This window comes from Pteronotus mesoamericanus, unplaced genomic scaffold (assembly GCF_021234165.1).
Source record: "Pteronotus mesoamericanus isolate MK-2021 breed Mesoamerican mustached bat unplaced genomic scaffold, CSHL_Meso_final contig_246, whole genome shotgun sequence".
Taxonomy (NCBI): Eukaryota; Metazoa; Chordata; class Mammalia; order Chiroptera; family Mormoopidae; genus Pteronotus; species Pteronotus mesoamericanus.
In genome coordinates, this window is record NW_026555104.1 from 4,242,079 (window position 1) to 4,266,942 (window position 24,864).

Consider the following 24,864-nt stretch of genomic DNA (forward strand, 5'->3'; position numbering starts at 1 on the left):
CTTTCTTCCGTGGGAGTGAGGACACAACAAGGAGACTGTAGTCTGCAAGCCAGGAAAAGAGCTCTTATCAAAACCTGACCTTGCTGTTACCCTAATCTCAGACTTCCCAGTTCCAGAATGGTGAGAAAATAAATTTCTGTTGTTTAAGCCACCCAATCTATGACATTATGTTATGGTGGCCTGTGTTGACTAAGACACCTGGTGACAATTGATAATGATGACCTGTGTGCTATCTGTGCCCGTAAATAGCCGGGCCTGCCCCTCTGTGTCCTGAACTACATCCTTTACAGAACCCACAACACTGTGTTGAACTCAGGGATTACATGGTCACATCCTCTTTCTGGAAAAGGGTCTTGGCATATTCATGTGCGCATTCTCAGACACCAGCACAGTGACAGACACTTAAAGCTTTTACTGTGGAATCTAATATCGACACTGAACAACTGTGTAGCTTAATGAAATAGCAAATGACAAGTCTTTTGTCCTCCTAATTAACTTACAATTTATTTGTTAAAGAAATCAGATCATTGACACTTGCACTTCTCTATAGTCCTGATTGTGTTGATTGTGTTCCCATGGTCGAGTTTAACATGACCTGCTGTATTTACTGAGCATTAGTGGTTGGGTTTTTTAGTCTTGATCAGATTCCTGTGTGTTGATTTGGGCAAGCTACATCAAGGCCCATGTGATTATTCATCAGGGTGGGAGACTGACAGTTCTGCTTGTCTTCTCTTCAAGAGACTTAGCAGACAGATTAATTGGATAAATCCGCCCTGCTTTGATCATAACAGCACCTCAAGCCTCATTTGTTGGTTGTTGTTGTTGTTTTTGTTTGTTTGTTTGTTTTTTTAGTTTGGAGGTATTCTAAATAGTGTTGCTATGAAAATTCTTTTGCATGTCCTCTGGTAAACATGTGCTTATATGTGTGTTTCATTCAGCTGGGCTGAAATTGCCAGATCCTATGGGATGCTTATGAGTGCCTTCAGCAGGAACTGCCAAACAGTTTTCAAAGGGGTTTTATAAATTCATTTGCTCAGAGGCAGTATATACTCCCACCAATTGCTCTACATCCTGGCCAATAGTTTGTCTTTTTTAAAATTTTATTTTCTACATAGTGTGCCTTGTATGTGTTCACAAGTGACCCCATAAGGAAGGTGATTATATCAGTCAGGGTTCTCCAGAGAAACAAAACCAAGATTATATATGTAGATATAATGTTTATTATGGGAATTGGCTCATGCAATTATGGAGGCAGAGAAGACTGAAGGTCTGCCATCTGCAAGCTAGAGAACCAGGGAAGCCAGCAGTATAATTCAGTCTAAAGGCCTAAGAGGTGAGGGATTGGGAAACAGAGTGGGGGTTGGGGCTTGGGGCTGAGTCGCTGATGTTAAGTCCCGGTCCTGGAGCTGAAGGCCCAAGAACCAGGGGCTCCAACATTCCATGTGGAAGGACAGGAGGGATGGATGCTCCAGCTAAAGCATAAAGTAGGAATTCCCCATCCCTCCACCCTGTGTTCTATCCCTGCCCTCAAGGGATCAGCTGATGCTTTACTACATCAGGGAGGCCATCTGCTTTATTCAATTCACTCATTCAAATGCTAATGTCTTCTGGAAATAATCTCACTGATACACCCAGAAATAATATTTTCCAGCTCTCTGAACATCCCTTAGCCCAGTTAAATTGACACATAAAATTAATCATCACAGTGGTACCCTATTTTGTGAATATAGAATTGAAGGGAAGATTGGTTAAGATACTCATCCAGTTCTACAAAGCTGCTGGCAGTTTTGACTGCTGCAGGTGACCAGTTTTAACTAAGGTTACCTTTTCCCACTCTCCCTCTCAGTCATCTTTCTGGTGCCTTGGTGATGTTCTGTGAGGTCTCTCTGGGGACATAGTACTTGCTTCCTCCCCAGAGCAGGCATTTTTAGATCTGGCTACAATATCAGGTGCTCCACATGTTCCTATGTATAATCAAGCTCATGAAACATACCTCAGAGCAAACCAAAGCCAAGGCCGTCTCTCTTTGTAGCCGTCTCTTATTGCCACCATCCATTTGGCTGGAGAAGAATTACCCTCATGGATTCTGAAGTGGGCAGCTGGGATGTGCCTGCAGCTTTCATCCCTAGAGCCTGCTGAGGACCAATATTCCTGGCATGTACATTGTATAACACTGGCTGTCCTCACCTTTGGAATATTCTGGGCCTTGAAAGCTTTTCTTCTTGCTATGTCTTTTCTCTGAGGAGGTGGTTCATGCTCTATTTAGTGATGAGCTGAACTTGCTAGCATGCTGGGTGCCTTCCTCTAATCTTATTCTTTCTTCCTTGGGGAGCTCTTAGTAAGAAGTAGAGAGTGACCAAGATATTTAATATAAAGGTATCATGTAAAAAGGAGTGAGCTGGAGGGGGAGAGGAAATTGGTGGAGATGTCCAATCCCAAATACCCCAAAGAGACAAGGTGGGCTGCTGGCAAGTTGAAGGTTTTTGTTGCTGTTTTTAATAACAAAAAATGATAATGCATAAAAGCCAATAAGAATAAATTAGTTGATACAGAGAGGCTGATTATACAACTAAGGGAACGGAAAGTTGACAAAATAAACTTCCTAGAAAAGTAACAAGTGAACAATATACCAGGTGTAGGTGAACGTAGAGCTTCCACGTGTCAGAAGGGAAGAAGGGAGTGGGGATAACATTAAGCTGATCCACATGTATGTGGATTTATGTCGTGCATGGAGGGAAGATGAGAAGTTTTCCATCTTACAGCTTCTACCTTGTAAAGCAGCAGCTGAGATTGTCCCTCTAGGGAAGAAGGACAGGAGGCAGTGGTGGCAGATTTGGGAGGCATCACCAAGTTAACACAAATCCATTTCCACTAAAAAAAATAAAAGTGAGTCAACCAGAGAAACTAAGTGGAATTCATCATGAAAAACATTAGGGAACTGTAGGCTGCATGCAGAACATGTGAAATGTTATACAGCTTGCATGCAATATTTGATTGAGTTTTAATTAACATTGCTATATCGCCAGTTTTCAATGTATTATCTCTCAGTTCATCATCTTTCAATGCCATCTTATGTTTCTTTGATAGCAGATGCTGTGAGGTCTATCAGGAGATCATTTTTGAATATCAAATTCTGTGTGTCAATAGAACTAATTATCTTAGAAAAAAGCAAGCGTGCCCAGTGATATCAGCGAGGGGCTGCAGCCATCTATCTAAGCCAGTGAAAAAGTGTTCTTTTCTCTTGCTGAATATCCTCCCCTTTGCTTCTTTCTCCCTTAAAATCAATGTCAGTTGAAGAGAACCTGCCCTTTACCACTGGGGTCTGGCTCATAACTTTGTGTTTCATTGGTTTGTTCTAACCTGAGATTCCATATCTATTTCTGCTACACGTAAGTGGTATAGTAGCTATTAGCCAGCTTCTGGGCAAAGCTCAGCTAAATTTTGAAAAATAGGTTTGTTTCCCCCCCCTGCTCTGAGAAAAGTAAGCATTTATTTATGTTTATAACTTGCTATTCTAAAAATAATCTTAATTTTAATCAAAGCTACTTTTAATTTATAGTTTAATAATGTAAACTAAATTAGGGAATAAATTTTATGTAATTTATTTTAATCCTAATTTTTTAATGAAATTTATTGGGGTCACATCAGTTAATAAGATTATATAGGTTTCAAGTGCACAATTCTACAATACGTGATCTGTATATTGCATTGTGTGCCCACCACCCAACGTGAAATCATCTTCTGACACCCTAACATCCGACCCCCTTTGCCTTTATTCCTCCCTCACCACCTCTCTGATAACCACCATACTGTTGTCTGTGTCTCTGAGTTTCTGTTTGTTAGTTGTCTTGGATCTTGGGAATATCATGCTAAGTGAAATAAGTCAGGCAGTAAAGGTTAAGAACCACATGATGCTACTCATATGTGGGATATAAAACGGAAGGCAATGAACGAACAAAGTAAAACATGAAAGATGGTTTTGAAAGAGCAACACAGAGCTACAGCCAGCAGGCGCAGGGCTCTGCATTTCAGCCGCCTGCCGTGTTGGGCTGGGGAGTGAGCCGGGTGGACCGAGAGCTGGCAGGAACCAGAGATCTCTCGGCCCCTCAGGCAGTGGCCCGCTTTCTGTCTGCAGCCGATGAAACAATGATGTGTTCAGAGCACGTCCTGAGCTGGGTTTCTAAGCGTTCAGGCTGATCTTTTCAGGGCAAGCTGGGGAGGGGATGAGAAAGGGGTGGGGAAGGGGAGAAAAATCCTGTCCTGTTCCTCAACAGGTGAAGCCTAAAAATTTCACTGGAAAAAGTTATGGAAGAAGTAACAGCTGCAGCCCTGTTTGGAGCAAGTCAGCGGAGAAATTTCCATCTGACATCTATTTCATCTGCAGGAGAATTTTTTTTTTTCCTTTTTAAATAAGGCTTGAGCTGAAAGCCCACTTTATTTAGGAGATGCTAAGCCCAGGGATAGTGAAGGCTTTGCAAGCTGCCAACATACCCTCCTCATCTCCCTCTTTACAAACCTCCCACCAGCCCGTCCCCATGGAGGTCAGTGGAAAAAGCACACGCAGAGATTAAAATAGCTTTCATACAAGGTGAGAACCTTCAAATCACATGTGCCCTCTATCCTTCTCAATGAGAGTTTCAGCCAGAGATAAATCAAACTGGATGGGAAGGGTGCAAAAATTTACTTGCGTAGTCAATGTGGCCCCGTACACAGTAGACAATTCAATAAGGTTCTGTATTTTGGAATCAATGAAAAAAAAAAGAATAAACAACTAATAAACCCCTTATTTTGTATGATGAGGAGGAAAGAGCCATGTCATTTTGCAAAAGTTAACATAAGATTCAAGGATCTAAGCATAATATTGCCCTTCCTGTAAAAAGTGGTGGACCAGCATATTGGATGATCTTTCCAACAAAGGATGACTCTTAAGAATAACCTGGTTTCAAAATTCAACATATAGAAACAAAGTCCAAGCTTGAGGCAGTGGGGGTTAATCATCACAAAAGTAACATAAACAACAAAAGAACAAGATTCTAGTTAACGAACTGAGTCTACCTAGAAAACTTTATGACCCTATAATTTCAAGAATCAATGGAACGCAAAAAATCTCATTAACTGAGGTAAAATAGAAGGAATGTAGATATCTTTTCTACGAAGTGAACTATTCTTAGGATTGTCTTCAACTTTAAAATTTCTCTTTCACTTGGTATCTGAGAGAGTACAATGACAAATGCTTTACTGGATTCTTTGTTAGGCACAGATAATCTTTGTAATTGCTAAAAAGATAGGGAGAAATAACAGCAAAATGTTGAGGTTAGGCAGAGACAAAACTCCATCAGATATGATGTAGCACTATATAGAAATAGACTTAGAATCTTCAAAAGTCAGTATTTCATCTCAGGAAGAGTTGATTTAAAATCATTCTGAGCAGGATTCTCTACCCTGGGAATATGAGAAATCCAATTTTACATTCTTTCTCTGGAATATTTTTCTATTTATACACAGGTTAAACTTCAAGTCACTTTAATTAGGACCATCAAGCTAAGCTGCTTCATGGCTCTAATCAGAGGGCAAAACAACCTTACCCCTCTGGACCACTTTGAAATCTAAAGGTCATCTTTCTTGCTTTGTTAGGATCATAATCCTGGGGCAATGATTGGGATAAAGGAATCAGAGAAATTAATGGCCAATTATTCTTCTTTTATTCAGTATATCAGGGTCTACTGCAAGCTTATTGAATAATAATAAGTCTCAGACAGAAATCTATTTTTTTGGAATTCCTTTGGATAAGAATATTATATTTGTTTGGAAAATGTGTTTTGATAAATTGCCTAGAGCTGCGACTAACACTGTAATTGAATAGTAAAGTGTAAAAAAAAAACAAACCCACAGCTGAGAAACATTCAAAGGAGAGGAATGGTCCTTCCTCGGTGTGCATGGCCACCCTGTCTGTGAGGGTGAGCCCTTCTCTCCCACTGGACAGTGCGCAAGGAACCCCTAGGGTTTGGTGAGAATGCGCTGCTCTAGCATGGCTGTAATGGGCCTAAGGCTTTATTTGTTTCTAAAAAAGCAGTGCTGATGCTGTTCACTCAAGGGCCACACTGAATGAGCACTTTGTAGAAAGGATTAATTTAGTTTCTTTGCACGTTTCCGGGTAGACACTGGAAGAGAGTGAGTTATCCTTTGTAATAGAGGACTTATTCTGCATCCAAAAAAAAAAGAAGTTGGAGCAACTTGGGTCATGCCCACTGTAGCAGAACTATTAACGAGGCTCAATAGGGTCACATAGGCTGCTAAGGATATTTAAGCCATGGCTTTGAGGTATGCATAGAAAATCCTTCTCTATCATTCATAAAATATATCCAGTGAAAGATTCCCAGCAAAACTAAGAAGTTCTGAGTGTTGCATCCAGGTAGACCTGGAAGAAACCAGATACAAGAGCAGGAAGCTAAGGAGCAAATGACATCTGAGTGGCACAAATAAAAATAACAACTGACATTTATTGAGGATTTATCTGTATCAGTCACTCTAATTGCATTGCATGTTCTACCATTATTATTGTCATTTTATAAACAAGAAAACCTAAGATGCAGAGAGGGTGGGTTGCACGCAGGCTTTCTAATTCTTACCTGCAAAGCCCAAAGACTACATTCCTACATTCAGTCACCAAAGAAGTGGAATATATATTTTTATTTCCAAACTAAATGAGGGAAAATCAGTCTCTCTCTCTCTCCCTACTTCTTTCCCTTTCACTTTTTCTCTGTCTCCGTCTTTCTGCCTCCATCCACTCCAATAATTTAAGAGGAGCATTCTTCAAGAATTCCTGAAAGCCATTAATTTTTACTCCATCACCTTATGCAACATCTTGATTTTCTTCCCATTGTTTACTGCCACGCCTTCAAACTGTATTAACACACTTTTTTTCTGTTTACTCAGAATTTTAGTGAGTCACAAATTCTTTTCTTAGAGTGAAATAAGTGAAAATGATCACAAAGGAATCATAACAAATTTTATAGATTAATAACCTTTTTAAAAATGATACCTACCACCCAGCTGAAGAAATAGGATGTTACCAAGAGCTTTGAAGCTCCTGTGTACCCTTCTCTGAAAGGTAACTGCTACTCTGACTTTTATATTCTATCAGTCCTTTGCCTTATAGCTGGAAAATAAGTGTACATGTCCCTAAGACTGGTGTTTTGCATTTTTGAACTGTGTAAAAATGACATCATATTAAATATCTTCTTCCATAGTTTGTTTCATTCTGATCAATGTTAAGTTTATAAGATTCACTGAAGTAGGCTTGTATAGTCGGAGTCCATTCCTTTTTTCACTAGTGAACAACAAGGCATTATATGACTATAATAGTTAATTAGTCCACTTGCTCTCAAAGGACATGAGGTTAGTTTCCAGGTTGTTTTGTTTTTTGTTGTTACAATTATTTTTTTCCTTAAATACATGAATTCCTCAATCTGTTTTCTCTCTACTGACCATACTATATCCATTCCCACCCCACTTCAGTTCAATAGTTCTCATCCCTGGCTCGATGTTAGAATCAACTAGGGGATATTTAAAAAGTCCTGGTGTCCCCGTTGCACTCTAGAACACTTGTATCAGAATCTTAGGGGGTGGGACTTGGGGATTAGTATTTTGTGAAGTGTTTCCAGGTGCTGCCAATGCGCAGACAAGGTTGCATAACATTGCATTAATTATACCTCATTTGGATGGGAAAATTGCCTACCTTGTTCCAACTGCATTCTATTATAACTTTCCAGAAATCTGTCCTCAAAATTTAGGAGCTAAGTATCCTATCCCAAACCTAGAACTCCATCCTCATTAGCTGTATTTTTGTTTTGTTTTGTTGTTGAGCTCGATGGTTTCATGTTCATCCATCTGCTCATGTTATATGTGCTCATTGGTGACACAATAACCTAATAACCTTCTAAGCAGTGGCTTCTTGAGGAAGCATTATTTATCCATGGTGTGCTGTGGGTAAATCTGCAAAAGAGACCTCTTGTTCATCCAGGCCCCAAGGGATAAAACCCAAAACTCGACCCCATCCTTTCAAAGTCTGAAAAATAGAAAACATCACAGCATTTTGCTCTGAAGTCAATAAATATTAACCATCGAGTCTCTTGATCTGTCCTGATACTTTGCAAACCACAGACACCATCCTTTTCCAGGAAATTTATCTGTTTGGCCACTAGCCATTTCTTAAAGCAGAACCCTTGGTGGAAGAGACACCAATAGGGTGAATGGTGACTCAGGCTCTAAGCAAAACAGAGAGTGAGTCAATTTAATGCCTTGAGAAGTAGCTTGTTACCCAATTATGCAAAATATAGCCCTGCATCCAAGAAAATCATTACCCAGAATCATCCACAGGTTGGAACTCATGTCCTTATTACCCTGGTGGGACAGCATTAGGTAAAAAGCTTTCATTCATTATTTGGAGAGCTTGATAATAACAACATGGAGGTAATTCAGAGCAGTAGGCAACTGATACTCTCTAACAGCAGGACCCACCAAAATCAGTCTGCTAGTTATGACCTGTTCTCTTGAGTGGGAGTTTCATTAATGTTCTTTGTCAACCATGTCATGTATTTCCTCTGAAGGCTGGTACTTCAGGAATCATTGGTATTAAGAATTATTCTCATCCCTTCTCTCTATCCCAAATTCTTTCTCCTTGACTACCAAGCCATTTTTAAAATCAATTTTCATGGTCCCTTATTTTTCCAAGAGTAGAAAATTTGAGTAAAAAGCCTGCTGAAATATATAATTAAGACCTACATTCTGTCTACACAGCTCTATTATGGTTGTGTAAAGTTTACAGACTCTTTAGAGCATGGTGAATCTAATACATACCCTAGGAGTTTATTCGGGCAACAGATTTTAAGCAGTTGGTGTTATTTGGTGTTAATGAAACAGTAATGTGACTTCTTTTCTTAGCCCAGTGACTGTGCTTTTGTCCTTCTGATTCTCTCAGATAGGGAGGTTTGCAAAGATGAGATAAAGGATGCTTCCTAAAATTTTCTAATTTCCGTAATCAGAATGGCATGTGGCCTTTGCCTATTTTTTTTCAACAGGGCTATTTGTATCATCAGATACTTAGATAAGCTTAGATTAAATGCACACTTGATGGGCATACAGAAACCTATTCTTGAGTAGATGAGTTTTGAACCACTTCTACACATGCCACAATATTAAGTCCTTGATGATTGCATACCGGCAGAGAAGAAGAAAAATAAAAATAACTTAAAAGAGTTAAGGCCGAGGCCTTTTTGTTTTCTTGTGTTGAAAATTAAATGTCAGGTGGATAATGAGCATCCTGCCAGTTATAAGTAACATTGCTGGGTATCGTAGTTTTTCTTCTCATTCGCACCTCTGAATGCTTCAGAATGCTCAAGAAAGGTTCAGCATCATACCTCCATGTTCACTATACGTGGGTGAAAATAAGAAGACAAAAAAATAAATAAATCAGATGCACAAAATTCATATATTTTAATTACCCAAGAGATGGTTTCATAAAGCCATAAGCTATAAAATTTGTGGAGGGCCATGTATTCACAAAGGAGGCAGTAAATTAAAAATATGTACACATAAAAGGTGGTAGATGGAAAAGAAAAACATTCAAATAAAAAAATCAGAGAAAGAGGGACAATTCTTATTAACTAGTTATTCTTTATTTCTTATATATTTATTTATTTTCTTAATAAGTAGTTTCTGGTTCATAAAGAGGCATACAGAATATTTCTCTCCACTGGAAGTTTATTTATAAGTATTAAGACTAAAGGAACTTGTACACACATTTTTATCTAGAGGCTTTGGAATTTAGACTTTCATGGCTGGACATAATTTCTAGGCAAAATGAACAGAAAAGCAAATCCTGCTTGTGTTTAGGGCTTTGCCTTTCCATTTTTCTGGATATCTTCCTCCTCCCTGCCACTCAGAGCTGTATGAACGTAAGGTAGCCCCCACTAAGCAACTTCTTACCCCATTTTAATAATATTTTATTTACTGTATGTATGCTGTGTGATTTAAATTCGGGTGGGAAAGTGAATGAGGAGTGAAGCATATTATTACAAACTTGTCTTTGTATTTCACATCAGACAAACTACTTACAAAAGTTAATACTCTCCAGGTATCTGGAAAAGCAAAGAAATGTTGAGCTTTAGCAATGGATTCTAAGTAGCCTTTTTCTTTTTTTTTAAGTATTTAAGTGGTCGCCTGTGCTGCCGTATATCATATATCGTGTGTGTGATAAAGCAGTATGCTATATACATGGCAGCAAACAAGAGTTGTTAAAGCATTTCCAATTGCATCTGTGAAATGAAATCTGATGGCCATTTGAAACAGCATTGTATTTTTTTTTTAATCCAAGCATTAATAGTATCACATGGAGTAAAAACGTATTGATTCTTTTTAGTACCTTGAAGCATGTGCCCTGGAGTTACCAACCACTTATTACCAGGGAGGTATTGGTCTTTGAAGTTCATATAATTACAGGAGAGGTTTAACTCCCTCAGCTTTTATAGGTTTTATGCATTATAACAGAAGATTATTATAATTCTCTTTAATTAGCAGAGTGAAAAAAGTAACTGGAAGAGTGCTTCCTGGTCTTTGCTCAGGAACCATTATCAAACTTCCAGCATGGTAATTTAATGTCCTCTGAAATGTTATATGACCACCTGATTGAGTGTTATCACAAGGGGAAAATTTTATACAAGGCAAACACCACACCGTTCGTGTTCACTCAATTACAATTAAAGTGAATGCACCTTAATAGCACTCAGTAGCTTTTGTTTATTATGCACAATGAACCAGGTACATTACACTGGAACAATTCATCTCACGTATACCTGAGACAGTAACTGAAATCATCCCGCCATCTATATTCTTTATTAGCATTCCATTTATTTGGCACAGCTATGGAAGGAAATAAAAATAAGCATATCCCATTAACACAACAATGCCAACCTCTTTCTGCACAGCCTTGAATTGTCTAAGCAGCTCCACATATTCCAAATATATTCCCTGGGCAATGTTTCCTCTTGTGTCTAATTAGAGTCCATTCTGTATATTTACAAACAGGAAGCAACAAGGCTGTGACCTCACAGTCCTCACTCAGAGGCCTCCTCAGTTAGCAGGAGGTATTGCTTTTATTTGGGAATAAACATTAGGGTCCACATAAGTTCTCTGTGTGACAAGAGCAAGTGACCTATTTTTCTCTATATTAAAGATGACAATCATTTTATTGTTTTCATTTTATTAACTTGACAGAGACATTTTCTAAAATTTTAATAACATAATCCAAAAGTCTCCAGAAATGAACAGCTAATAGTTGGGAATCATGAGTTAGAGATTAAATATCTGGGGTAAACTTGAAGAATGAATTGATAAATACTGGCATTACTTATGGATGGATGTAGACAAAGGTAGTATGTCATAAAAGTATGCACATTTTCAAAGGAAGAAAGTAGTGCCCACATATAAACTGATACCATCTTCATAGTTTTTTTTGTAATAATTATATGTGTGAATAACTCCCTGAAAGACATAAAGTTTTAAGATGATTCAAGAGAACAAATAATATTTTTCCATTGTTCAGTGTAGATTAGCACTATTTTAATAGTCAACTTCGATTCTTCACAACCTAAAATATTATTATAATAACTCTGATTTAACTACAAGAAATTTTATCTTTACTTCCTTTTATATTTCTTTTATCCTGTAGTGTATCTAGATACCGTTTTGGGGAACATTTTGTGCTACTTTGAAGGTTTGGTGAGAACACTTTTCATCCTGTGACGGATGTTAAAATATAAACTAATTCAAATGACATTTCTGGAAAGCATAGGATCTGGAGAACCAATTCATGGAAATTACTCATTGATAATATTTTATGTTTACTTTGGATTATCTCTTAAGATTTGGAGCACTCTGTGCTTTTGTATGTGTGTGTGTGTGGAATAGGTTTAAGTTTTGTTGTAACTTGTACATCTTTAATGTTTAAACCTGAGCACCATCTTTCCTTTCCAGTGAAACAAAAAGTAAATTTAAAAATAAACAGGAACAAAATTCCAATAGAGAAATGTTAATTCCAAATAAGATCCTGTAGGCTCTGCTGATTTTCCCATCGAGCGGCAGCGTCCATGTCAGCCTTAGGAGAAAACTTTAATACTGTATTAAGGCTGTAGCATTCTAGTGGCTAGACAAAATTTTATTTATTTTTGTTTTGGTTGATTTTATTTGTCTGCTTAACTCAGTTTATGGGGTTTACTATGTAAATCCCCTTCACTTGCTCACCTGGAAGTCCATGTTATGAAGTATATAATTTTATAATATATTGAAGGGTAAGTTAGCTCTTCCTCAATAGTTATAGAAGAGATTTCAATAGGGAAAAGGCAGTAGAATAGAGAATGTATGGTTTAGAGGGCACTGTTCTCTGCAGGCCTGGTGGGTTGAAAGTCACTATCGGTAGGAGAGCAAGGGACAGCAGAATCCCTCATCCCTGTCACATACTTCTACACCCCTCAGAGATGGGGACTTTTAGCACTGTAAGTAATAAATAGCCTAAGCGAGATTGCCAAACTTTCAAAGTGTCACATGAACTCAGTCTTTTAAGGTAGTGTCCAAACAAGGTTTTGAAAAGTGACATGACCCCTGAAAGTCTAGAGAGGGCTCTTTTTCCAATGGATTTCCCACGTCAGCCAGAGCTAATACAAGAGGCCGCCATTGAGGAAAGGCAATGAGATTTAAAAGCAAAGATTTCTTACAGGTGCCAGAAGGGCAAAAGGTGATGAGGAGATAACTTGTAAGATTGGAGAAACCAGACACATGGAAATTTCTTTGTCCAAAAAAAAAAAAAAAAGTCAAAGTAACTAAGGCAGGTTATAGGCACTGTTTTAAGAATAAAGAGGAAAAAAATGGAAGAGTAAAGGAAATGTGGTAGCATGAATTTCAGAAAGGATTTATGGACATTCGATGCTGAGATAATAATGTTTGATTTTATTTATATTCTTTGTGTTTGGAAACCTGAGCCTTACTGGTTCCTGTGGCCTTCCCCCTAGTTGGAAAAAAAAATCATTTCAAAATACTCTATTTTAATCCCTAAGGTTAACACTACGATGAACAGGAGGTTTGTTGTTTTCTTTAATAAAAAAGGAAAAAATCTAAACTTTCCCAGGCTTATTTTGAATGAATTGAAACAGTTGGAAAAAAGAGAAAACAGAAAAATAAAGAGAAAGCCATATGGAAGCCCTGTTGTGTATTTCCATTAGAAAATCCCCTTATAACATGAAATGTAACATATAAATTATGCACAATAGGAGAGGCTTTGTAGACTGACTCCCGTTTTCCATTCTTCACCTCTAAAAATAATGAGCTAAGTAAAATACTTTTACTTACCCATTTTGCATATTTAGTATTAGCTCCTGGTTGAAAGTTGAAAGAGAAATTTTGGAAATGGCCATAGGAACCTGATTCTGGAACCTAGTAAAGAAATCTAGAGAAAAGATATCTATAGGCAAATTGCAGCAATTACTCACTGAGTGATCTATAGACATTGACATTTAAGAACCCAAACTAGAACTTGAATTTAGTTCTTCAATTTGCTAGATATGTGTCCATTTAGGCAAATCAACTTCCATAAGCTACAGGTTAAAATTGTATACACACCTGTGAACTTTAGCAAGTCACCTAATATTTTGGCCTCAATTTCCTCATCTGTAAATTGGAGCAAATCAGAGGACTTATCCTATAGATTTGTTATGTGGATTAAATAAAATGATAAGCCGAGAAGCACATAGGACAGTAAGTTCTCAAAAATGTGAACCTACCATTACGAAAGGTAACATGGCATAATGATTAATTCCTATTAAAATAGTTAAGAATCATGATAAATGCCTGAGGGAAGTAAATGTAAACAGGCAATTAAAAAATTTAAAAAATGACAGCAGGAAGGCTACTGGAGATATGAACTCAGGGAAGGTATCTTTGTGGAGGTGATGTTTGAGCTAAAATCTGAACAAGAGCCAAAAAAACTCTTGTAACTGAATAAAAGCAAACCAATACCCCAATCAAAGAGTATAATTGGTCTATCAGAGGAACAAAAACAGAAGGTAAATAATAAAAAGTGATGGTGGAGAATATGGATATAGGTTCTTCTAGCAGAATTTTTCTAGAGAGCAATTAGACTGTGAATATTCTTTGATCCACTATCACACCTTTAGAAATTGTCTAAACACATAATTGAACAAATGTTCAAAAGTATGCATTCAATTTCATGGCAATAATTCTTCAGCATTATACTTTCATTTTTCATTTTAATTTTAAATGCTTTTCTCACATTAAGGATATTTATATTAAAAATTGAAAACAACATAAATGTTCATCAGTCTAGGGGACTGGTTAAGTATTACACTACCTACGTGCAATGCAGCTATTAAAGATGTAGCTATTCAATATGCTATTACGGCTCTTTTAGGTAGAGAACGTTGCATAATTATTAATCTTTTGGGCACATAAAATCATTTACTCATGAATGTTTTTCTGCTTGTTAGCCATTTTGATTGATTGTCACAGAGAGAGGGTATGGATTTGTTGTTCTGCCCAGATGTGTGTCTCACCTCAGTGCTTGCTGTCACAGAACCAGGTTGCTCTCCCAGAACTTAATTGCAGCTTTCTGTTCCAAGTCATTTTCTGAACATTGTGTTCCATGTACTTCTCTTGGAGACAGTGGGACAGTAATCAGGGCACCTGTATTTTCCCTTTCTACAAAAAAAGCCATGAGATCTTGGGGAAACTAATTGTGCTGAAGAATCCTTATGCCATAGTATGAGAGCTGCACTTTGACAGTTTGCTGGTTTATATTGTACTGTCTGTGTTTAGGTCGAAGCCCATGACCTTGTGTGGAGTTTGATCTGGTGATCGCCAGCCCCACTGTTCAGTTTAAGAACCATATATGACTGTCCATCCTGGGTCAGGTACAGGGTTCAGTATGCGCTACTTGGAGGGTTTCCCTTCACCACTCTCTCCCAGGAGCATCTGGTATACTTTGGCTTGTACCAAGATATCAACTCAGACCTGAGTTTTTTCCTAATCAAGAAGGCCATTAGGATAAGCTAAGAGTAAGATATTAGTGTGACATTTTTAGGTGACAAGAGGGTCTGGGCATCTGACTTGTTCATGTAATTCATTTGTGCCTTTTGATTTAACCTAGTAGCACTTCTGAATGTATCTCTTCATCTTACGAGATATTCCTGTTGTGTCTGAACAACCTTATGGCTCATTGCTCAGCACATGAGGGGCAGTTCCCGTACTACAGTCATTTGATGTCATTTCGTAGTTAGCTGTCCAGTTGCTAACAGGGTCCAGTACAAGCTACTGGATTGCTTCTTAGGCAGGGAACAGTTCCCTGCTGAACATGGCTTGGACTTGCTCTGGAAATCTGGAGGCCTTCCGATGGTGTCCCGTAGGTCGGCTGGTAAGTGCCCGTGAGAGCTGATGGCCTGCAACAATTCCCCAACTCGGCTTTTGATGACATTAAATTGATAGTTTGAAATAGACCATGGCAGAATATTTACACCATGCACATTGCCAACACTACACAGAGGACTTTGTTTCAGAGTTCCAGTCTACCAGCCCACCTGTGAATTTTCCCAGTGACTCTCTTGTAGGAGATTCCCAGAGAAACCAAACAGCTTGCTTCTGGACCATTCAGACAGTCCATTTTTTTTTTATTTGTCCCAGTTTTATTTTCAGTCATCAAAACTTAGAAATAACTCAATGTACATTAACAAGTAAACAGATAAACAAATGTTGATAAATTCAAAGAATATTTCCAGAAGAAAAAGAACTACAAATATATCATAAATGAATCTTCAAGTATTTATGCAACATAAATTAAAGTACAAAAACTACTTCTACTCTCGTCATATAAATTCTAGGAAATTCCAAGTTATCTATTAAAGTAAAAAATAAAGTAATGGTTAATTAGAGAATTGTGAAGGGCAGGGAGATTATAAAAGGATGTGAGGTAAATACACAGGGTCAGATATGATATTATAATTATGGTGAGGGTTTCAGCTTAATACATATGTAAAATTCCAGATGATTTTCCCAGTGACTCTCTTGTAGGAGATCCCCAGAGAAACCAAACAGCTTGCTTCTGGACCATTCAGATAGCTATATTCTAGTGAGGGATCCAGTTCCAGCCCCCTGTCCCCAGGGGTTACTTCCTAGAGCCAAACCTAATACCAACTGCTTTGTCTTAGGTTTTCTAGGACTCTAACCCTGAGACAATGATTATGGTACAGGTATTTTTATTTGATAGGTAATGCCAGGAGTTATGGTGGGAAAGGGAGAAATGGAAATCGGAAGGGGAAAAAAGATAATACAACAGAGTGTTATCCAGCCTGCTACCACTGTGGGCAGGTGGGGTTCATTCCTGCTGAAAACATATAAAAAAATACAAAACATCTTAAAATGATCCCAACTAGGGTGAGGGCCTTGGGATATAGGACATCAGTTCCTTGTGCATCACTGATTAAGGGCTGCTTCTGGAAACTTCCAGGTTGCCTTGTGCACAGGCAGATTATGTTTCTTGGGCCTGAAATCAAACCTAGGGCAAAGGTGTTTACAGGAAACAGCTTTAGATAAATAAAGGTAAATTCTATTGGTGTATGAAGGAACCAGCAGCTTATAACAGGAAGTAACACATTTATTTCTCATGTATTTTCTGTTATATATTTGGCAAATAATTTACATTCAATTGCTACAGACTCAAAGCCCCTGAGATCTCAGCAAAGGGAACTCTACCTAAAACAAAAAGAACAATGTGTGAAACAATAAAGCTCTCTGAAGGGAGAAAACTGTAGTCATAAAAAAATAGAGTGACATTGTCAGGAAGAGAAGTCACCTTGTACAGAATCTATGTACAAAGAATTATGTTTCGTTAAAGAATGAAATCAGCTTGTGTCAAAGGAACTCTAGAAAAAGTGTTAACATATAAAACTCCCCAAGAAAGGGGTCTGTATTTGAACCAGAGGACTTCCTTCCAAACACGTGACCATACACTAACAAATTAAAAAACAAAGTCCTGTGTTATTTATTTAGATTTTAGAGGCTTTGACAAAGAGCAGCACTGACTGGAAAATCAGACTTTGGATGTTGTATCTTTACAGTAAGTGCTGACTGATGAACTGCCGAGAAGATCAGAGGCAGCCTTTGAATTGTATCTATTAAAAAAAGTTAATACAGGAGGATTAAAAATTACTAAATACAGAAATGCAAAAAGATAGAAAGTTCCCAAGATGCATCACTAATGTGTGTGAGTGTGTGTGTGTGTTTTAACATTTTGGTATGTTGTCCAAAACATTCACGTCTCCTCTCTCTCTCTCTCTCTCTCTCTCTCTCTCTCTCTGAGGGACCCTTGTGCATGTGTCATGGATAGAGAAAGAGGGAGGCTATTGTTCTCTTTCAATATGGAAATTCTTTTGTATTATGTTTCAGTTTGTAAATTTAGGGAATGTTTCTTTTCTATCTTAAGTTCCGCTTCCTTCCACCCTTTCATGTAGGAAGGAGAGTTATCTGTACGTTGGATCAAGCTTGTCAGTTCTCCATGCTTATCATGCATTTCTACAAATCATTTTCTCTAGTTTCAAGTGGAATCAGTTGGACCTATCTTCCACGTGACTTATTCACCTTCTTAGAGACTTGATTCTGATCTTTATTGCTTTCAATAGCATTGTCGGCATCACTTCCATAATTCTCTCAGCTCCCCTTTAATTTCCTTCTGATTCCTTAACAACTCATCATCGATGAAGATTGGCCTGGACAAAGCACCACAGCTATGATCACAAACAGCTTCATGAAGGAGGGACACAACTAGTTCCAGACACCGTGACATAAAGATAAAAGTAGGAGATGAAGAGATAAAGATTTTTGGGCAGAAAGAATGGTTGAGCAAAGACAGAGATAAAATAGCATCTGTTTGGGAATTAAGATAAGTCCAATTTTACCTAGAATGTTAGGTGTATCAAATGAAGTAAAGGAAGTAAGATGAGAAAGACTTGGGCCAAGATCATGAAGATAATGTAATATACACCTTTTATGCAAGGTGCAGTAGAAAAACCCCCCACAGTTTTAAACTTCTTAAAATAGACTCTGCTGGTAGTCCATATGGAGGAAAGGAATGAGGAGGGACCCACTGATGAGAAGCTGGGAGATCCTAACCGCCCAGTTCCACAAAACAACAAAATACAGACTTCCCGCTATACACAGTCACACCCTAGGGTCTGTTCAGGAATTTGGATTTTTATAATCATATCGGGTGGCCTTCAAGTCACAGTTGCCAAACTTCAAAAGGCCATTTAAAGGAGTGTTGATAACATACATGTCTAGAAGATCACAGTATTTGTTCAGTTTTTTTTTAAAGTGAGTCTCTAGCAGTTTTCTGAGGCTTTTGCCTTATGTCCAACCAGTGGGTTACATTTCACATTGCTCTGTACGTACGGTGCTGACTTTTTCATAAGGACGACGGGACATGCTTTGCATTTGAAGCTTCATTAGAAGCCATCATTTATGCATATCTAATACCACATTTCAAAGATGTCAAATGTCCCTATTGTGAAACACCTTAGTCAAAACAAAAACACAGGTCCATGAATTCACCATTATCATAGGCATTCCTGATTGTGAATTTATTACTGTCTCATAGAATTCACACTGAAGTCTTCAGAGCAGTTAAACAAATTAGATAAGCCTCTAAGTTCAGATGCAAAACCGCAGAAATAGGTACAAACTTTAAAGGAAAGCTATCCCTGAGCCCATCCCCTTTCATGGAAACTTTCTAAAGTATAAAAATAAAACAAGCCAATAGCATTATAGAAAATGTGCTATCCAAATAGAATTGTTTATAAATAGAATGTTTTCCAAAGTTTCCATGAGGCATCAGCTGTCCTTTAACCCCTTGCAGGCGGACATTTTCCAGCCCACTAGCTAAATTAAGTCATAGGAAAAAATTACCTATGCATTGTATTTTTATGTGGCTGTTAATCTATTTTTACATGCTGTGGATCTATAACATCAGTTCATTATAAACATATCAGAAAATACCCCCTAGACACACCACAACACATGTAGATGGGCAAACATGGGGAAGAATATGAAATCATTCTTTCACTTAAATGTTGCCAGAAGAACTGTAACCAAACCAAGGTTTAGAACAAGTAGAGGGGGTGAGTGTGCTTGATTTTCTGGGACTCAGTTTTTACTGATCTAATTAACAAGATCCCCCTCTCATTTGCACTCAAGTGTCCCCCTTTAGGTGCTAAATTCTGTGGTCATCCCAAGCGTGAGACAATTTGTCAGTTCTTTGTGAGTTCCTTACAGTACTCAGAGGAAGCCGGATTAGAAACTTGAATAAATTAATTGTCTAGTGGAGAGATACCATTCAGTTAAAACCAGATTTCAAGAGAAATAGAGTTATAAAGATTGGTTTTGTCTGCCCACAGAGTGTCATCACTATTTCAAAGTCAGCTATGTTATTTTTATTATCTGTTCTTTTATTCCTTTCTCTCTTTGACACAAACATACATACGTAGCATACAGGCTCCAGTGAGGGTATAGTTTGCTACACAACAATGATTTGGCCTGTGTAATTATACTCTGGTAAATATAATAAGCCTAAATACAGGAAAAAACAAAGCTTCATTCTTAATATAAAAATATGAAGCATGTTCTCTGGGCACTGGCACTAACCTTTCTTACTTTTTTAGTTCATAGTAGTCGCCCAAACACCGAACAAGTAATTATAGTCCTAGTGAGACTGATGTTTCTGGCCCTGGATGTCCGAGGTAGAAAATGAACCCAGTGTTTGTTTTTAAAAGTTTGTTAATGCTAGGTTTTTTTTTCCTTACATTAATTTAAAATGTAACTATGTATAGAAGTTTAAATGAGGATATGCTAACATATATACCATAACCAAAATGCATGAACATTGTATTTGATTTTAATTATTGTAATTTTTCAAAGGTGTGTGATTTGTTTACATAGTACTTATTAACTGGACATTTTGTGTGGTGGTTTGACTTGCTGTACAGCCCATAGGAAATGAAAACAAGCAGATGACCGACCTGTGACAATTTGATGACCACCCTTGCAATCAAGAGGACAAAGCAAAAAATGTGTGCAGACAAAATCAATTTACTCCTAAGATAGTCAGTCAGAGCCATTACTCCAAAGTTGGGAAATCAAAGAGATATGGATGGAAATATAGATTTTTCTTTTTAATTGGTGGGGGTAGACTGGAGACATCCCATTCTGTGCATGTGAATTTAGTGAGTGGAAAACATCACAGTTTTCACAATTGCACCAAGCAAGGCTGGAAGTTAAAATTTGGTGTCAGAAATGTAAACTGAAAATTTGACAACATAAGATGTGCCCAATCTTTGGCCCTTTCATCAATTCCAGAAAAGATTTTATTTTGAAAGTGAGCCTAGAATGAACATATTCTGTATATATGATAGATGCAAAGAACACAGAGATTGGATTAAATAGTTATGAGTTCAAGCCCCTGTCCCCAAACTTACTAACCATTTCCCCTTGATTCCCCATTTTTCAACTTCTCTCACTGTCACCTAAAAAAATGGGTTGATTGAGTTATCGATATAAATTACATAGTACAGTGCCTGACATATAATTAGGACTCAGCAAATAGTGAATCTTCTTTGTAGAGTATTTCTGAATAGAGAGAATCCCACTATTCTTGTTGCAACAGGTCTCCTAAATTTGGTTGTTAACGGAGTTTGTATAACAAAGAATAACTAGAGTGTCTCAGCCATTCAAGATTCTTCCAAATGGGTTAGTAGTTCGATACTCATTTATCTTCTAACTTCTCTACCTGGCAGCAGTATTAAATTGGCAGGCATGTGCTTCCTTTGCCAGCTAAGTAGGCAAACTGATAGGTCCATGAAGCTGTTTTTATTTTCCCAGACATCTGCTTTTCCTATAATCTTTATAATTACATTTGCTGGGCAGATTGGGATGTGACCTTGGCTTTGGGAAAGCAGATTTCAAAATATTCATAGAGAAAAAATAAGTTATGGTCCCATGTCAGAGAGATTCTTTTCTTAAAAAAATATAATACTGATTTTAAAATCACAAATAATTCCAATGAGAAAGAATTTTTTTCAGAAGATATGCCAAGCACAGACTGATCCGATACATTAAAAAAAAAAAGATATATTTGAAAGGGTGGAAGTGGAATCTACTTAGAGAAAAGTCCAAAAGGCCCAAAAGGTTCTTTCAGAGACTAATAAGGCTTTGAAAGCATCTGACAAGAATAAGAACAAGGCAGAGCCCCGGCTGGTGTGGCTCAGTGGATTGAGCGCCAACCTGCAAACCAAAGAACAAGGCAGGGAGGGAGAGAGCCACAGTGTGAAGAAGCTGGTGTCAACCTCACAGGTGACAGAAGAAAGACAGAGCAGCTTAACTGGAGTTTTATTTTTGGCAAAGGAAAATAAGTAAGTAAATACAATGGGAGACACAGAGAGGCATTTGAAGAGAGGAGCACAGTAATAGTAGCTAATCAGTTTTAATTCAAGTAACTTCCTACACCTTAAATAATGATGTTACTAGTAATAAAAGCAAACACATCGGGCTTGGTATCTGCTGGGCTGGTCCTCAATGCTTTACATTATTAATCCTCACTCTAACCCATGAGGATCATAGTAGTCTCAGCTTATACACAAGGAAACTAAAGTAGGAGACATAAGACCACCCCAAGTTACCCAAGATTACAGCGCTGGACATGGGCAGAGATGAGTTAGTATTAGGCCACACATTCTAGAAGCAGGAAATAGAATTCCCCACCATTTGTTCCCTTTAAATGTGAAGAAATTTTCTCAGGCACACCCCAGCAGACCTCAGATGTGGGTCTTTCTTGGAACTTGTTAGGGAAGATGAGACCACACTGATTGGCTTATATCAAACAAGATTGATCTGGGAGCAGAGAGGGGGCCCCTGTACCCCTGGAAGAACATGACCAGCAAAGGAGGTGAACAAGATCAGGAATCCGACACAAGGGAGGAGCAAGAGAGCGCCCAATAGAATGTATTTGCTATTTTTAACAATAAGGATCAAATTTAGTTTTCTGGAATTTAATACAAGGAAAAAAATGGATATAAAATGGAAGGGTTTGGTAACTTCAGGTAACTATTTCTTCAGTACAAGAGTTACTCGTTTTTCTAAGATCTCCCCAAAGTTAAAAAATGTAGGAAACTTTGAGATTAGGTTTTTTAATTTTATATTTTCAAGTCTTATAGATTTGTATCCTATAATAGTAATTCTCTCAGGTGTTCTATGTGTATGTGTGTTAAATGACTATAATAACCATTAATAGCTATTTCATCATTCCTAAATTCTTTACATTAATAATCAGCTGATTGGTTAAATTCAATCATTGATATATTATCCTTATTTCTTCATATGGAATTCTCTTATGTACTTTATTTCCAATCTTCATACCTTTTTGATTGTCTAATTACCCTTTGGTACCATCTTAAGAGAGAGTTTATCTCTTTAAATTTTTCGAATGGGGTGTGCCATATCTCACATACCTGTCTTCAATAGAGCCTTCAATAATCCTCAATAAAAAAATAAAATAAAAATGGAAGGTACAGAGAAGAATCTACACATCTTAGAGGAAGACACAGTTACAATAGCTGAGCAATTTTCCTATAAGGAGAAGGCATATTCCACTTAATGAACTTCTGACAACTTCCATGGTTACTCTTTGTGGTTGAATTTACTGTTTCCCAGATGCATATAAAAAGGGTGCCTTCTGAGTTTTTGGATGACTAAGAGTGACTTTATTTTATCCTTACTATTACTTGGTTATTTAGATGGGAATTAAAATTTATAGCGAAGAACTGTTATCATAAAACTATTTAAGTGACACTCTTGTTTTCTAGCAAGAAATTTGATTTCAATTTCTTTGTAGGTACTTTTTCCTCTCTTCTCTCTGTGGGAAGTTTAAGGGCTTCTCTGAAATCCTAATGATGGGAACACAAAGGCTCTTTCTGCCTGAAAATCCCAATCTGTAAATTCCTCCATGTTATCGCTTTGAAAACTCTCTCTCCTCCATCTTCCCTGTTCTCTTTCTGGGCTTCTTATTACTAATTGGTTGGCTCACCCAGATTTATTCTCTATGCATTGCATTTTTCCATTCACATCTAAAAATACTTTTTGTTCCACTTCATAGAAGGTTTCTCATTATTATATAAACTTTCCATTTCTTGATAAGAAATTGTTTGGTATATTCATAGAGCAGCAAGAAGTGGCTAGACTGTGGTATGTTTTCATGTTATGTAACCACAGAAATAAAAGAGATTAAAAAATATTATATGCTACTCTATGGTAACAGGTGGAAAACTGAAAGAAAATAATGGTTTCCTGACCAAAAAGAAAATTGCCTGATTGATGCATAAGTTTTTTACTTATATTCAATGGTTTTGGATTTCTATATATTTTATCATATACCAAAATTTTGCTCCCTAATAAAATAATATAATTACTTATTTTATTAATTTATAATAGTATACTTATGATAACACTTTGTAATGGTATATTAACTTTATTGTTTAAAATATGAATGCTGTTTTTTAAAGAGATTATATAAAATACTTATTTTCAGATTATTTTCTATCTCATTAAGGATATCCACTTAGAATATTATCTTTTAAGTCAATTGAAACAATTCCTCACTAAGTATTTATGGCTGCAAGTGAAAACAAAGGAAAGTTCAATTGTTTTATTTTTCTTTTGATTTTCATGAATTGATTTTAACTATAATTTTATTTTATAGTTACATAAACTATGTGATTTCCAAAATCAAATACAGGACAAAGTAATTTAGGAAATTCTAACTTTTTCCCTTGTTTTCTCTACCACCTTTATTCCCTTCCACTCTTTAGTAACTTTTTGAAAAAATAAGTATCTTTTTACTCTAATTTTTCCTAAGAAATATATAGATAAGCTCATATCCTCCCTCTCAAAGATACATTTTTATCATACAATGCACACTCTGTTTCACCTTGCTCTTCATCATATAAGTTTATAGCATGGGGAAGATGCAAGAGCAGTATGTATTCCTTTTAACAGCTAAACAGTTTTTAGCATTCCATGAAATAAACTGTAATAATTTATTCAGCTTGTTTCCTATCAAATAGTGATAAATTACATATTACATGATTGTTATTATTTTCAAAAATGAAAACAGTAAGAAGGGATTTTCTGATAGCAATTTATTTAAAAAAAACTCAGAGTTTTAGTTGGCATTTATTTTAACTGAGACAATGTAGTTTATTAATTACAAACCAGTGCTTTGCAGTCAGAAAAAATTAGCTGTGTGGCATTAAGCAGATTTCTTAATCTGCCTGACTTTGAGTTTTCACAAATAAAATTGAGAATTATAATAGCACCTGTCTTGAGGGCATTTAAAAGCTATTAGAGAGTCAAGGGTATACAAGGATTAACACTGTTCCTGATTCACTATGAGCCAACAATGTGGCAAAGCTGTTAAAAGACTTTGTGGTTGAATCCACATTGATAGAATTATAATGTGCCAATAATGAACTGTAGTAAATCCTGGTGAACTCTTCCAAAAGATGACATCTTTTAAGATGTACGCTGACAGACTTTCCTGACCAGAGGGTAGGAGTAGTTAAAGCAATCCAAGTTAACATTGGAAAATGGAAGACTAAGGAGTCAGTTTATGATATGGCAGAGGGATGCAATTTATTCTGCTGCTCCGAAGGCAGGGCTGTGACCAGCGTTAAATACTCTGGGAACGCAGGTTTCTCCTCAGGA